The following is an 11,981-nucleotide window of genomic DNA, read 5'->3' as shown; positions in this document are numbered from 1 at the left end:
ACTTGTTCAATGTCAGGATCAGACCATTCATGCCTTGGTTTGGGAACTGATGGCTCGTTTCCTGTTGCAGCTCTCATTAGAACGTGAGGGCCTCTTTCTATGCAGTCCACATAGGCCTCATCTTGAGAAAGCATATGAAGATGCATCTTTACCTTCCAATGATGGTAATTATCTTTATCTAGAAAAGAAATCTTGACTCCAACGTCTTTCTTGTTCATCTTACTGAATTATTTTGATCTTTAAACTCTTTGTAGATTAAGAGCTTGTCTGATACCAATTGTTAGTCCCTTAACAATATAACAAGAATTACAGAAGGGGGGTTGAATGGAATTCTTGAACCTTTTTCTCAAAATAAAAATGTTCAAACTTGAATATAGATATAAGTGTTTTGATTAGCACAATGCTGATTAGAAACTTATTTGAATCAAAACATAAGTAATTAAAAACAAGAGTCTTTAAAAAATTTCTGGTGGATTTAAACAATTCCACCAGAGATATATATTATATATATCAAGAGAACTCTGTGTGCAAGAATGCTCACAGCTGCTTACAAATTGAACTACGGAGAATACAGGGAAATGATAATGATTCTGCTTACAAATATTTCTCTGTTTGTGTATCTCAGCTCACTTTTTTCTATTTGCTACATTCTTGGTTTATATATTACCAAGATTACAAAGTCAAAAAAGACTGAATAAATATAAAAACTATCAGTCTTAAGCTTTGCTACTTTTCATCCTCTATTACCCAGTTAATGGGCTTGCACATTAGATTTGTATACATCTCGACGCATGTGCCCTGTTGTCACTGTTCAACTGCTATTTGAATTCTTTATATGATCATCCGTTAAACTTTATGAACATCTGTTGGATATATGATCATCCGTCGACTTTATGAACATCCGTTGAAGACTTCATTGATCATCTGTCGACTGCTATATTAAACATCCGTTGATAGTCATTTGATCATCCGTCGATGGCTTTGTTAATCATCCGTCGGTAGCTATTTTGGCACTTGACTTCATTTCACTTATGCAGAATTACAAGACATCATTTATATACAATTAATCAACCTATTCTGCATATCTAGTTAAAGTCAACATGACTTATAGGTTACTACAGAATCTATACAAAGATGTATACAGAACTGTGCTACAGACTCATTATTACATAAGCTACTCACTCGATGGATAATAAGTCATCATCCGTCGGGACTATAATGAGTTATCCGTCGGGACTATAATTCTTATCCGTCGAGTGCTACATTATTTCACTAAGTAAAATCTACTTAGATGTTTTGTTTATGAAATCATCAAGTACACAACATATGCACAACATTAACCAAAACAGACTTACTGATAAAAATTAACATTTAAGCTCGCTCTGCAATTTTCAACTCTTTTTATGCGAAGATATTGTCAATGTTGAAATCCATTCGTGGATTGACCATAGCTAGTTTCATGGATAGCAACCGTTGTAATAAATTTTATATTAGTTTCTGTTGGGTATAATTCTAACTACACAGCAATAATGAGTAGTTATATATTAACAAGAACAAGGCAAATAATCAAATAACCAACTAACGAAACAAAACACGAAGGCAATAACAAACTATAAAGACTGTAATTGACAAAGAAAGTAAAGAAGACTTATCTCTTATCGCTTTCCAAATTCTGATAAGAAGAAGAACACAACAGCTGAGTCTCCAAACCCTTCAAGAGGACTTGACTGTTCTTGAAGAGATTATTTCCCCCACTTAAGCTGTGATAGAATGCAGCAATATCGCTTCCAGGATAAAACAACAACAGATCAATCTGGCCACATAACCAGCAATGATCAACGGTGACTCGCACCTCAGTTTGCCCATAAAAAACCTATGCAACTCATATATGTTTGCGAGGTAGGCACCGAGACTTGTGTTTTTTTATGTCAAGTATACCTCTCAATATATAGGCATCTCAAGTTGCTCTGCTTCTATTTTACTCGATGTGGTATCTCAAGTAACAAAACAGAAAAAGTAAACAAAATGGGTTTTCCTTATTAATTATATTATATCCTGATTAATTAATATTAATATTACAAAATATATTCAGAGTATGATTAAAAGAATCCTTACTCAATATATTTAATATTAGTAATCAAATAATCAATATAAATAATTAAACTTGTAATAGAAAAGAAAAATATAAGAGTTCCCACTAGCACTAGGCCACACAAGCATTCCATTTATGCAAGTAGTTGTAAACAACACTAACACAAGATTCTATATAAACTCAATATCTTTCTTTTACAATATCAATGTGGAACAAAATCCCCATAACCCATTTCAAACAAGCAATTTTGTCTCTATATATTCATGGATTCCACTAAGAAAATGTCTTAGATCCAAATATGAAAGTTTAAGTCCTCATGTCAAGGAACAACCTCCAAGTGTTAGGTTCAGGAAATCATATCAAGAACATATATAAAATCTGACTCAAACTTTCCATTTTCTAAAAATCCCCCATAAATCTATAATTAAATTGCATACCAGATTTTATACATGACATGTTTTTCAGAGTCGGTACCCTTCCAGATTTGAACCCTCCTAAGTCCTCTACTTCTATGGCTACCGGATACAGATGGAATGTTTTACCTTGAATCTTTATCCGTTGGGTGTAACCACACTCCATAGTCGACGACAAGTCAAAGGCTATGGTGCCAATCTACGACTTTGAGACATTAATGGTCATGTCTCGATCCTGTTCGTCGAATGTTTCGAGGAATAACCCTTTCCTCTAATTGCGACAACACAATTATATTCGCTTAGCCGGGCATCTCCAAAGATGTACTTTTAACATCTCGTCTTTCGACTTAAACCTATTCAGAGTTTAAAAATTCTATCACAGTATTTGGTCCATCAGAATTTATCAAATCCTGATCCAAAACTGTTACAATCAGGGCTAGTAAAACTCTTGCTCACTAGCAGTTCAAGTACCTCTTAAGGTTTATAGGCGATAGACTCAAATACATAATTATATAAATGTATTTGGTAGAGGTACTATCAATTCATCCTTACAACTTGTTATTACCACATTGAATACACTTAGAGGGATCTCCTCTCAGGTGTATTGGGTTCCTGCTGTTGATGAATTATGATGAGTTATCAGGCCCATCCCCAACCTTGACTTAAGGTCTACAGCATGCTCAAGCCCTTTAGTCAGCAAATCAGCTATATTATTATGAATTCCTATGAACTCTATAGCTATAATCCTATCAGACACAAGACTCCTTATAGACTTTAGTCTAACTTGGATGTGTCTATTTGTTTTAGCATTATAATTTACTCTTCTGACTTTGTCGATAGTTGTACGGTTATCACAATGAACATAAATGGAAGGAAGCGGCTTGTTTACTACATGTATCATACTCACGAGTCCATGTAACCATTCAGCCTCCGTTGCCGTGGCATCAAGTGCACACAACTCAGCCTCAAAAGTAGACCGAGTAATCAAAGTCTTTCTAGAATACTTCCAGGACACTGCTACACCCACAAGGGTAAACACATATCCAGTCACTCCATTGGAACCAGATTTCTTAGCTATCCAACTTGCATCACGGTACCCCTCGAGTACCCCGGAAATATCCGGTAATGCAAGCCAAGGAAAATAGTTCCCTTCAGATATCTAAGAACTCTATCTAGTGCCTCCCAATGAGTTCTTTTGAACAACTTGTATATCTAGCCAACTTAGACACGGAATCAGAAATATCCGGCCTAGTCACATTAGCAAGATATTGCAAACTCTCAATAATATGAGAATACCTTAACTGAGACACAGGAACTCCTGAACTATTCTTGACTAAGGCAACTTTTGAATAATATGGTGTACTAGTGATTCAACAATTTGAATAACCGTACTTCTCAAGTATAGAGTTCTCTATATAAGGAGATTGTGACAAAGTTATTCCATAAGTTGACTGAGTCAACTTGATCCCAAAAACCACACTAGCCTCACCCATATCCTTCATTTTAAAGTGCCTCTTCAAGAAACTCTTTGTCTCGTTAATAATCTCAATATTGGTTTCAAACAACAAGATATTATCTACATACAAGCACACGATCACACAATCATTATCTCTAACCTTATGGTAGACACACTTGTCACTTTCATTAACTAAAAATTCGAAGTCTAAAACAGTTTCATCAAACTTTTTATGCCAGTATATAGGTGCTTGTTTAAGGCCATAGATGGACTTGACTAGTCTACATACTTTCCTCTCATTACCAGTAGCAACAAATCCCTCAGGCTGATTCATATAAATCTCTTCTTCAAGGTCACCATGAAGAAAAGTTGTCTTTACATCCATTTGATGGATGCTAAGACCATGTACAGAAGCCAATGCAATAAGCATTCTTATTTTTGTCATTCGGGAAACTGGAGAATATGTATCAAAATAATCAATGCCTTCCATTTGCCTAAAGCCCTTAGCAACTAGCCTAGCCTTGTACTTATCTATTGAGCCATCAGGGTTTAGCTTCCTCTTGAAGATCTATTTACATCCAATAGTAGAACACCCGGGAGGAAGATCAATTAACTCACATGTTTCATTTGCAACAATTGAGTTAATTTCACTCTTTACAGCGCTTTTCCAATGCCTTGACTCCGAAGAATCCATGGCTTGATGGAAAGTTAAAGGCTCGTCCTCAACATTATAAGTGATAAAGTCACTTCCAAAGTCCTTGACTACCTTTGAACGCTTACTCCATCTAGGTTCCTCTACTTCGTTAGGAGTAGAGCTACTACCAGGATCCACCCCCAAATTTGTCATCTTTTCCATATGATCAGGAATAGAACTCGATGTGTGAGTGGGATCATCCTCAGAACTACCCAAAGGTATACTAGTATTCATAGGGAATACTTCCTCAAAGAAAGTTACATCACGAAACTCAACTATCGTATTCGCCACAATACCATCTATGTCAAATTTTAATACTAAAAATCTCATAGCAGTCGTGGTTTCAAGATAGCCCAGAAAGATACAATCAACAGTTTTCGGACCCAGTTTCTTTCTCTTGTGTTCAGGGACAAGCACCTTAGCAAGGCACCCCCACACACAAGATAACTCAAACTTGTCCTACGCTTTCTCCATAATTCATATGGTGTCTTTTCCATATATTTCAGAGGGACTCTATTCAGAATATGGCAAGCCGTATTCAGACCCTCTCCCCACATGTACGTAGGCAACCCATAATTAATTAGCATATTGTTAATCATGTCTTTAAAAGTTCTATTCTTTCGTTCTTCCACCCCATTAGACAGGTGTGTATAATGGAGTAACCTCATGAACTATACCATTGCTTGCACAAAATTCACTAAACAAGGTACTTGTATACTCACCACCTCTATCAGACCTCAAACATTTAAGTACTTTTCAAGTTTGTGTTTCACCTTCATTTTTATACATAATGAATTTATCTAGTGCTTCATCCTTATGTTTAATCAAATAAACATAACAATATCTACTACAATCATCTATAGAGGTATGAAATATCTACAGTGATCCTTAGTCAACACACTACCAAATTCACATATGTCTGAGTGCACTAAATCTAACAAGTCTGAATCCCTAACAACATTATGAAAAGATTTCCTTGTTTATTTAGTAGTTACACACACTTGACACTTAGATTTCTTATCAATGGTGTACTTTAGAATCAACTCTAAATTTATCATATTCTTTAGAGCATCAAAATTTAAATAACCAAGTCGAAAGTGCCACAAATCAGATGATTCTACACAATTAACAGAAGGTGCAACACTACCATTAATAAAACCACCCAAAATAGGTTCAACATTTATTAAAAATAAACCATCATACAAGTAACCCTTGCCAAAGAATGTACCAGTATGAGTAATAACTACTTTATTACATTTCAAAGAAAGTTCAAAGCCGTTCTTAACTAAAAAACTTCCACTTATTATATTTCTACGAATAGAAGGAATATGATGCACTCTAGTGAGAGATAGAATCCGCCCAAAAGCAAACTTCAGGTCCACGTTTCCTATTCTAAGCACTTGTGCAGCACTAGCATTCCTTATCGTCACTGTCACTCCATGACTCTATTGATAAGATACAAACAAGCTAATATCAACACAAATATGTACATTAGCTTCAGTATCAATCAACCACTCATGTGACAGATAAGTGGAAAGTAGTACAGGGTTGTAAGTAACATACCCGTCATCAGTTCCAGAGGCAACAACCTCACCAATGACCATGTTAGCTATTGGCCCACTCGTGGTTCCAAGTCCAAGCACAGTATTTGCTTGAGCTACCAGTCCAGCTTTCTTAGCTTTTTTACTTGGACAGTCCTTGCTCCAATGACCAACCTGTCCACAAGACCAACATGGTTTGTTCGCCTTTGCTTTCTTCGCCTTGCTATTGTCAGGTTTAGTGTTAGCCTTCTTAGTGACTTTTATGTCCTACAGTCACTACATTCACCTTCGAGCTCCCATGTTCCACATGCAACACATGTCCCTGTTTGGACTTGTGCTGCTCCTATACAGAGATGTCCAACATCAAGTTAGTCCATGTGATCTCTCCTTTCTGTCTTTTCAAGGAGGGAGAAAACTCTTCCCAAGACTTAGGGAGATTTTCAATCATTGACATCACTCGAAACTTCTCAGGCAAGACCATATCAGACTCATCCAAAGCATGAACCAACATCTCAAACTCATGAACCTGTTCAGTCATGGATTTCCCATCCACCAACTAGAAATTAAGAAACCAAGCCACAAAATACTTCTCAACACCTTGAGAATCATTTATGGGTTTGGTCTAGCTTATCCCATAAGATTATAGCAGTATAGGCATCTGATGAATAAACATCCAACAAGGTGTTCTCCAAGGCTGCCAAAATGGTTGCCCTAGCCACCCCATCCTTCTCAGCCCATAAAACATAAGCCTTAACAAATTTAGTTTTCTCTTGATCTAACACATGAGGATCATACTGCACCACTAGCCAAAAACCCTTAATCCGTTAACCAGAGCTTCATCTTTTTCTGCTAGCGAGAAAAAAAAGCTCCACCACCGAATTTATCAGGCATACCCGATAAATCAATTGGCTGGGGAAAACGATACATGGTCCAATCAGTGGATGCAGTACCACCAAAACCAGAACCAGCCTCAACAGTATTAGGAACATCACTAGTTTCGTTAACCATCTTGCTAATTAACTATATATATAACTATAATCTCTTCAAGATTGTTGGGTATAATTCTAACAATACAGCAAAAATGGGCAGTTATATATAATAACAAGAACAAGACAAATAATCAAATAATCAACTAACGAAACAAAACACGAAGGCAATAACAAACTACAAAGATTGTAATTGACAAAGAAAGTAAAGAAAACTTATCTATTATCGCTTTCCAAATTCTGATAAGAAGAACACAACAACTGAGTCGCCAAACCCTTCAAGAGGACTTGACTGTTCTTGAAGAGATTATTGCGCCCCACTTAAGCTGTGATGTAATGCAGCAATATCGCTTCCAGGATAAAACAACAACAGATCAATCTGGCCATAGAACTAGCAAGGATCGATGGCGACTCGCACCTCAGTTTGCCCATAAAAAACCTATGCAACTCATATATGTTTGCGAGGTAGGCACCGAGACTTGTATTTTTTTTTATGTCAAGTATACCTCTCAATATATAGGCATCTCAAGTTGCTATTCTTCTATTTTACTCGATGTGGTATCTCAAGTAACAAAACAGAAAAAGTAAACAAAATGAGTTTTCCTTATTATTTATATTATATCATGATTAAATAATATTAATATTACAAAATATATTCAGAATATGATTAAAATAATCCTTACTCAATATATTTAATATTAATAATTAAATAATCAATATAAATAATTAAACTTGTAATAGAAAAGAAAAATATAAGAGTTCCCACTAGCACTAGGCCACACAAGCATTCTACTTATGCTAGTAGTTGTAAACAACACTAACACAAGATGCTATATAAACTCAATATCTTTCTTTTTTACAATATCAATGTAGGACAAAATCCCTATAACCCATTTCAAACAAGCAACTTTGTCTCAATATATTCATGGATTCCACTAAGAAAATGTCTTAGATCCAAATATGAAAGTTTAAGTCCTCATGTTAAGGAACAACCTCCAAGTGTTAGCTTCAGTAAATCATATCAAGAACATATATAAAATATGCCTCAAACTTTCCATTTTCTAACAGTTTCATGGTCACAAGTTTGTTAGTTTATTGTCTAAGAATCCTTGGTCGAGAATAACTTTTGTAGTGTGATATGGACCTATATATCTCCTATATCAGTATTCTTTAAATTAAGTTTTAAGTTTAACTTCAACGATTGATCTTTAAGTTGTATTAATTTTGCGTACATTACACACAAGGAATACTCAACTGCTGCTATGCTAGTCTAGTTTCAGTAGTTATATATTCGACTCTATTGCAACCTCTAAGCCTCTACTTGTATCCCTAACATAAGACGGAAGTGAAGGGGACTAAATGTAGAAGTTATTTATGGCAATACAACCATGTACACCTGAAATTGTAGTTATGGAGTATTGAATTGCGCTTTTAGAAGTTGATACTCTGTAAACTAATTGTTGGTGTGATTTCCAAAGTACTTCAAGATTAAAAATATTTTTCTACTTCGGGCAGGCAATGAACCTAAAATATTCTGATTAATACTTGTCCTCTATGAAATTTGTAAGCAGGTATGACTTTTTGTACTCTAACACTAGGCATTCTTAAGTTTGGAGTAAGTAGTACGGTGTCCAGTACTGCAGAATGGTGTATCGTCTCTAGTTGTTTCCTTCTGATAATAGGTTTCCCAACTTTAGAATGACTTTTGCAAATACTTTCCATTATTAGGCTAATTTAGTTTTTCTCACAGGTAACATAGTTATAGTTTAATATGGAACATTATTAGGCATAGATTTGACTTAGTATCTGTTGGAAACGTTTATGGGCTTTATAAAAATATAACTAAAAGCTTTATATAGTTTAAACACAACTGTTTATAGCAACTGGGTTTTATTTTGTAATACAAACACAAAGCTACAACTTCTTTTCTTTCTAACAGGCTAGAATCTTTTTCTTTTTTCTCACAGAGAGCTTCAGCTCTTTTTCTTGCACTCTACAGTTTTTCTTCACTTGGTGTAATTATAAATGCAATACAGAAACACCCTATTTATAGACTATAGAATACAAGTTAACATCATGGCATATATCACTCTTCATATTTATTTTAGCAAGTTGCATGACCCTTTTATTTCTCCTAGGTTGAGCTTCCTGTAGTTTCATGTGTCTAGCCCACCTTTTATTTAGGCTTTGAACAAAGACCAGAGAGAGCTGCTACATGTCGCATTAATTTATTACACACGCTTTTACCACCTTGCATGTAGATAGCCTACCATTTATCCTGGACAATATTATTAACTTTAGGCTGATGTTTCTATCTTCTTTTCCCATGCATATACAACTGTAGTTTGTAATTTTTAATAGATGTTATTTTCTTTTACTTCCATCTCACTGTATATTTATTTATCTTATCTACTAACCCAGTTATTTTATTTGACTTTGCTTCTGCATATCTTTGATCTCCAGAGGATAATTGTTTAGAATGTATACGGGTTTGAAATTCTAACACTCCCCCTCAAACCCGACTTTCCATTCCAAGCTTCTCTTTCATTTTATAAAAAATCTCTAGCTTGAACGACTTTGTGAAAATATCCGCTAGATTTTCTTCCATTCTGCAGTGCACCAGTTCCACAATTTTATCATTTACCTGTTCGCGAAGAAAATGATATTTAATATTGATATGCTTGCTGCGACTGTGTGACACCGAATTTTTCGCTAGTGAAATAGCAGATTTATTATCCACATAAATTGTAATCGGATCTTCCTAGACAAGATTTAACTCACCCAAAATATAGCTTAACCACATAGCTTGACACGTGCATGTTGCTGCTGTGATGTATTCCGCCTCATATGTTGAGAGAATAACTGTTTGTTGCTTCTTTGAAGACCATGCAAATATCCCTGAATGATATGAAAAGTATATCCCGAAGTACTTTTCCCGTCATCCAGATTACCGCCATAATCACTGTCTGAGTAGCCAACTAATTTTGAATCTTGAGAATGCGTGTAAAATAAGCCATAATCAAGCGTACCTTTTATGTATCTCAAAATTCTTTTAGCTGCCATGAAGTGATATTACTTCGGCTTCTCCATGTACCTACTAACCAAACCAACCGCATACATAATATCTGGATGAGTGAAAGTTAGGACCTCATACTTCCAACCAAACTTTTGAACAACATCGGATTTACCGACTCCCTCGTTGAATCAATCCTGAGCTTTATGCTCGGTTATGCTGGCGTACTTACTGTCTTGCATTCATCCATTCTGAACTTCTTTAAAATCTGATCTGCATATTTCTTCTGAGACATAAAAATCCCGTCTTTGTTTTGCTTCACCTCGACTCCAAGAAAGTATGACATTTGACCAATATCTGTCATCTCAAATTTATTAGTCATAACTTTCTTAAAATCATCAAACATACTAGGGTTGTTTCCTGTAAAGATCATGGCATCCACGTACAAGCACACGATCATAATATCTCCCCCTGAATTTGTCTTTGTATAGAAGGCATGCTCGTATGGACTCTTCAGAAAACCATTTCTCTGAAAATACTCATAAACCCTTGTATTCCATGCTCGCGGAGCTTGCTTCAAACCGTATAATGCCTTCCTTAGCCGATAGACTTTATCTTCCTTGCCTTTCTCAACATATCCAGGTGGTTGCTCAATGTAGACTTCTTCTTCGAGATAGCCATTCAAGAATGCTGACTTCACATCCATCTGAAAAATCTTCCACTGGTTCCAAGCTACGATTGTTGTTAGAAGTCTTATGGTATCAACTCTTGCAACTGGAGCGAATACCTCATCATAGTCAATGCCATATCTTTGCTTATAACCTTTAGCCACCAAACTTTCCTTGTGCTTTTCCACTTCACCATCCTGATTTGTCTTTGTCTTGTAGACCCACTTGACGCCAATTGCTTTATGTCCTTCTGGAAGATTTGTGAGCTCCCAAGTATCATTTTTCTTTATTGCACCAATTTCCTCATCCATGGCTTAATTCTATTTGCTTTCTTCAAAAGCCTCTTCAAATGTAACTGGATCACATTCAACCATTAAACAAAATAGAGAATAATCAAAGGATGTTTGTACCAGACTTATTGCTTCATAGATATTATCCAGACTCCGCATTTTCCTTGGTGCACCCCCTGAACAGCTGCTTCCTCCCGTTGATGGTGTCGGTTCAGGAGTTTGTTCATTTGGACTTGGTGGAGGAGTTTGATCATCATCCCCGTCATCTTCAATGTTTGAGTCGTCACCGTCATCATCATCATTATTAAAGAATAAACCCGAAACTTTTCTTTCTTCCTCGCTCCATCTCCAGTAATCTGATTCATTGAACTCAACATCTCAAGAAATGATTAAATTCTTCGTTAGGGGACTATAGAGTTTGTATGCCTTGCTCCTTTTGTCATATCCGGTGAAAATGCATTTCTCGCCTTTATCATCCAGCTTCTTCCTTTTCTAATCGGGAATATGGGCATAAACAATACACCCGAAAATTCTGAGATGTCCAATTGATGGTTTGCTCCCGTTCCATGCTTCATTTGGAGTTTTATTTCTGAAACTTTTTGTTGGACAACGATTCAGCAAATAAACTGCACACAAAATGGCTTCAGCCCAAAAAGTTCTTGGCAAGTACTTTGCTTTCACCATAATCCTTGCCATGTCAAGAATTATGCAGTTCTTCCTTTCTGCAACGCCATTTTGTTGAGGAGTATATGTCGTTATCAACTGATGATTTATGCCATGTGCCCTGCAGAAGCTTCTGAACAAGTTTAAAGTATACTCTTCTCCTCT

Source organism: Apium graveolens, chromosome 7 (genome assembly GCF_009905375.1).
Source record: "Apium graveolens cultivar Ventura chromosome 7, ASM990537v1, whole genome shotgun sequence".
Taxonomy (NCBI): domain Eukaryota; kingdom Viridiplantae; phylum Streptophyta; class Magnoliopsida; order Apiales; family Apiaceae; genus Apium; species Apium graveolens.
Note: the sequence above shows the minus strand (reverse complement) of the source record.